Source organism: Passer montanus, unplaced genomic scaffold, assembly GCF_014805655.1.
Source record: "Passer montanus isolate IOZ18808 unplaced genomic scaffold, ASM1480565v1 scaffold119, whole genome shotgun sequence".
NCBI classification, from domain to species: domain Eukaryota; kingdom Metazoa; phylum Chordata; class Aves; order Passeriformes; family Passeridae; genus Passer; species Passer montanus.
The window spans coordinates 1,567,496-1,572,742 of record NW_024358611.1 but is presented as its reverse complement, the minus strand read 5'-3'; the positions used below and the strand labels follow the sequence as shown (position 1 = coordinate 1,572,742).

Below are 5,247 nucleotides of genomic sequence, written 5' to 3'. Positions count from 1 at the left end.
TCCCTCCACCATGAGGTTGGGCTGTTTAAAACCCTCGGTCAGTCTCCTCCTCCCTCCCCCCCCTGCCCGCCCCTTCCAACACCCCCGGGGGAGCAGGGGGAGATGCTGCCGGGATGCGGGATGCGGCGGCGGCCGGGCCGGGACCCCCCCGGGCGGGGAGATAAGGAGGTTAGAGAAGGGGGGGAGGTGAAAGGAAGGGGGACACAGCCGGGAAGGTGAGAGACAGCGATGCTCTCTCCTCTGGCCCGGAGCAAAAACCTTTGTCCCGCAGGTACGATCGGTGCTTTAAGTTGTTAATGGCCCCCGGGGCCGGCGTTTGATGTGGGCGGCGGGAGGCGGCTGAGGAGGGCTGGGGTGGGGGGGACTTAAATTAGGGAAAAGTTGGGGGGAAAGAGGGAAAAGGGGAAGGATGGCTTGACCCTCTCACCCCGCTCATGCCCCACGCGTGTCCGCACCCCCTAAAGCCCGGCCACGCGTGACCGAGGGGACTTAAAGGACAGGGGGTGGCATTACCCACTGCAGCCCCGTTAGTGCTGCCCAAAGTGGGGAGCAGACCCCAGGCAGCGCCCACAAAACTCCGGCTCCCGGGTGCTTTCTATCCCTCTCCCCCGTTTTTCCCGTGTGGGGAAGTGGAGAAGCTGGAAGCACAGTGGGGTGACCCACTGGGGACTGGGAATGCTGTGGGTCCGGGTGGGGAGGAGTGCCCCAGAGTCGTGGGACAGGGTGGGGGAAAGGGGTGCTTTACCTCGTGTTGGGTTGGTTTCGAATTTGGGGAAATTTGGGGGAATTTGGAGCGGGTTTGGGCCTTGGATGCCATCGGGGCCTTGTGCATGGCTTGCAATGGCAAGACCCCAAAACCCACTTGTGGAAAGGGGTCAGGGTGGAACCCCTTTCCCAAGGAGGTCCGGGAAGGGGGTGACATGAGTTGAGATGTGAGATTCTCTACAAATCATGGAGGGAACCTCTTGGACGGGGCTTGGAACAGCCCGGTCTGGTGGAAAGTGTCCCTGCCCACGGCAGGGGGGTCGGAACTGGACGAGCCTTTAGGTGTTTTCTAACCTACACCATTCTGGAATTATAGGATTCCATGAAAACCACCTCACACCGGGAGAAGAGCCGGATGGAGCGCGGGGGGGGGGGAATTATGGCCGGAGAGTTTTGCTCTTGGGACTGCTTTAGGTTGAACCAACAGATTCCCCCCGGCTGAACCCCTCCGCTGGGCTGAATTTAGCAGCAGAAGAGATAACCAGCAGATAAGGACTGATACCCTGGGAGGACAGCGGGAGACTGGGAGGCGGCCGAGGAAAGGGAGAGAAGCCGGAGGCAGCGCTGGGAAGGGGTAAGGATGGAAGCGAGCCGGGAAGAAGGGGCTTTAAGGGAGGTCTGTGTCCCCCAGACCCACAGGGAATGATCGGCGTGTAACCGGCCTAGGACGGAGCTTTTCCACAGGATTCCCTAGCGAGGAGCAGGATTCACAGGAGGGGAGCAAGGAGCGAGTCCCCCTCTTGCCCTACAAATAGTAGCGGTGATAATAAAAAAAAAATTAACGAAAATAAAAAGCGAAATCGAGTCGCTTTTCAAGCCCGAGGGGACAATAGGAGGAAGCTTTCGGGGAGGTCGCTGGGGTCCCGGCGTGACAGCGAGGAAGAGGAGCGAGGGGACGGAGAAGCTCTACCCACCTTCAGTGCTGGGGGGGCACGGGGGCGAAGGGGGGCGAGGCCGTGGGGCAGGGACCCCTCCCCTCGCTGTGGGGAAGGCAGAGGGCTCAGGGATGCCCGGCTCCTGCTTCCTTGGGGGGGGGGATCAGGGGCAGGGCTGCCCCCCTCCAGGCTCCCCAGTATGGCCAGGCTGCCCAGTCCCACTCGCTGACTGGTTTTCCCACGTCACGTGGAAGTGGGCGGCGAAGGGAGGGAAGGGGGGGTGAAGGGGGTGGCCGGTATCTGTTGCACCATCAGCCGGGCGCCAGGTTCCATGGCTGCGGAGAAGAGGGGGAAAAAAAGACAAAAAAAGGGAATAAACCAAAATAATAAAATCAAACCAGCCCCATGGGCATGGCACCACCAGCTGGGAAGCCTCGCGTGCCTGCGCAGCCCAGGGATGACCGTGCCCGGCTCCCAGAAAAAATTAGAGGGATTTTCTGGGGGAATCAGACACCCCCTAACCCCAAATCCCGCTGGAGTCAACGCCTTTCGTTGGCGATATTGCACAAGGGAGATTTTCCGTGCTTCTGCCCCAAATTGGAGAGTGAGGAGGCGGCAGCTGCTCTCCTCTCTGTCCCAGCCAGTTTGGGGGTGCTCCCCCCAAACTGGACACCTCTTTTCTGTCCCTCCACGCTCTGATGGGTTTAAAGGTTCATGATGAAGTGCATCGGGGGTGCTGCACCCCTCTGCAATTTGGGGTCCCAGTCCCACCTGGGGTTCAGCCCCCATCCACAGCCCCCCCTCACCAGGGGCTCATGTCGCCCTGGAGTCTCTCCAGACATCGGGGGGTCCCACTGTCCTGTTTTGGTTTTTTTCCCCGTGAATAACTCTCACACCATTAACATTTCCCACACTCTGGAGTTTCCCGTGGAAATCTGGGGTTCCTCCCCTAAGTCTGTGTGTAGGGGGAGATGTCAGCGGATTTTGGTGCTTGGAAATAAAAATATTGAATTAAAATTTCAAATCTCCGTTTGAAAGAGGCGAGGTGAGGGGGAAGAGGGGATGAGGAAGGCGATTTATTGAAGGGGGATGGAGGGTGAGGAGAGCACTTGGGAGGTGCTCTAGAGTTGGGAATGAATCCCCGGGATGTGAGATCCCCTCATGTTATTCTGCAATACCCAGAGGGCACGGGGACTCCCCAAACCCCAAAAAGTGGGAAAACGCAGTTGGAGATAACCCCAAATACCGGGATGAAAATATTTAGAGCTCCGTATAGCAATGAAATTATAGGCACAGAAATGCATAAGAAATAAACATCAGCAACGTGTGTCTCTGTGCGTATTTGTTCTTTCAGCACACGGGGGAAAATATATAATTTATAAAAGGTGTGTAATTTTATACCGATAGAAAAATTAAGTATAGACGGGACTTAATGTGTGTTATAATTCACAGGAATGTGTGTTGCATGCAAACACAGATGGAATGTCATACCGAAACAATTTGTTGTTTGTAGTTTATAACGCCCTGTGGTATTGGTTTTGTATAAATGTAAATTATGAAATATATAAAACGACATATAACATATAAACCATGATGTTTAATAATTCGCATGTAATATATAAACATGCAAGCGCGTAAATTAAAAAATATGTATGAATACAAGTATATATAAAAATACGCGGGACTAGCAGCACAGAGGGAAAGAAAGGAGAATTAAATATATCGATGTCTCTTCTGAAGCAGCTGCCTATCCAGATGTGCCAGGTTCTGGACACTCATTTTTCCTTCCTTTGCAAAATCTCTGACGGTTTTCTCTCCCAAAGCAGCAATTTCCTAAAGATTCGTTGAATTCCTACAGAAAAGAAGCCCTTTCCTTACTAAAAAGAAAAAAAAAAAAAAAAAAATTCGCAAAAAGAGAAAATCCAATTTAAACTGATTAAACCCGCCCAAGCAGCAAAGCAGCAATACCAGGAGCAGAGAAGATTTCAAGGACCTGTTTTGGCTTTGCTGTTTCCAGGAAAAAAGGTGCAAAAGCAATTCCCGTGGATTGTTTCACGTGCGTGTGGCCGGATCCAGCCTCTTTCCTTTTTTCGAGGAATTCTCGGCCGGCGGAGCCGGGAATGGCGGGGACGCACATCCCGAAATTCGGAGAGGTGAGGAACCGCACCGAGCCCAGCCCGGCGTGACCCAGCAGCCGGCAGGGAGAGGATGGATTTAGGACACAATTTCTCCTGGAAAAAGCTGATGGGGCACAGCAAAGCGCAGCGACAAAAAAAAGCCCCAAACCAAACCCAAAACTCTGTTCTGAGCGCGATGGAGCTTTTTTTTTTTCCTTGCGATTAACGAAATCTGTGTGAAAATAACCCAGGGGAGCAAATTTTGGCCTTGCCTCTCTCCTTTCCAGCCTCCACTTCTGCCCCAGGCAGGAAAAACTATCGAGACGATGCCTATTTTTTAGGGGTTTTTTGTTTTGCTTTTCTTACTTCCCCGTACCGAACTTAGTTCCGCGGTGGTTTTAGAGTTAAAGCTCCGGGTGTTGATGCATGGGGAAAAAAACAAACTTCCCCTCCAAAAAAATTAAAAAAACCCCAAAAAAATCACTCAAAAACACTTTAAGAACTGGAGTGGGGCGGGGGGCAGAGGGGAAGAGAGGAGAAAGTAAATTTAAATTTTTATTTGTGTTAAAAATTGAATTTTTAAAACAATCACGAAGAAAAGTGGTTAAAAACAGGGGGGGAAAAAAACAGCGGGGGAAATGTGGTTTTAGCCGAGCAAAAGGGATAAATGCGGCCGGCGGCTTCTGCCTATTGGGCATTTGGGATTATTTGGAGTTTTTATTAGCATTACGTTAATTCTTTTATTCATCCCTTGCTTTGCTACAGCCGGGAAGGGTCTGGAGGAGGGGGCTGGGGGGAAATCCGAGAGTTACAGACTCTGGGAGGGGATCTGCCACCCCGGGACAGCGGAGAGGGGAGAAATGGGCTCCAAAAAAAATCCGGTGCCTACGGCTGGGTGGCATCTGCGGGCGGTATGGATCGCCTATAGGTATCTATAGGTATCTATAGGTATCTGTAGGTATCTATCCATAGGTGTCTATCTGTGGGTATCTCTAGGCTGTGTTAGAGCAGCCCGTGAAACTGGGAAGGGAAAGGAGGCTCCGAAGGGGCACGGCACGGCTGCACCCCCGATTTTTTGGGGCTGCGCAGCAGGACTGCGGTATTTTGGGAGTGGGGGATGGCTGGGAGTGGGGGACGAGGCTCCCTGAGAGCCAGGAGACGTCTCGGGACGGCATCGCCTCTTCCCACCCGTTTGGGGGATGGACTGGGGGGTGCTGCCCCCGGCTCTGCCCCTCCAGGTCCAGCAAAAAGGGGGAAATCCCGAGCTCCGACACCTTCTGGAGCAATGCAGGGGAGGGATGGACCCCCTGCCCTCCTGGGGGGCAGATCCTGGACCCTCCTCTTGGGACCCCCCACTCTGGGACCCCCCCTGCCCGCAGACCCCTCTCAGGACACCCCAGGGCAAGGAAAACCCTCGGGAAGCTGCGGCTGGCAGGGACAGTGGGACAGCCCCACGCAGAGGGACCGAGAGCCGCTCACAGGGGACCCTG

At 54.0% G+C, this 5,247-nt stretch overlaps 1 long non-coding RNA gene across 2 annotated transcripts; it reads left to right on the top strand.

The window, feature by feature from the left end:
• Nucleotides 1–74: 74 nt before the first annotated feature.
• Nucleotides 75–4,017, top strand: LOC120496835. Of its 2 annotated transcripts, none has more exons than XR_005626363.1 (3): nucleotides 75–271; nucleotides 1,082–1,339; nucleotides 3,658–4,017. It is a non-coding gene; the product is annotated as an uncharacterized LOC120496835 (long non-coding RNA). The 2 variants fall into 2 exon arrangements; XR_005626362.1 differs by having other exon boundaries at nucleotides 77–271; nucleotides 1,193–1,339.
• The last annotated feature ends 1,230 nt before the right edge of the window (nucleotides 4,018–5,247 follow it).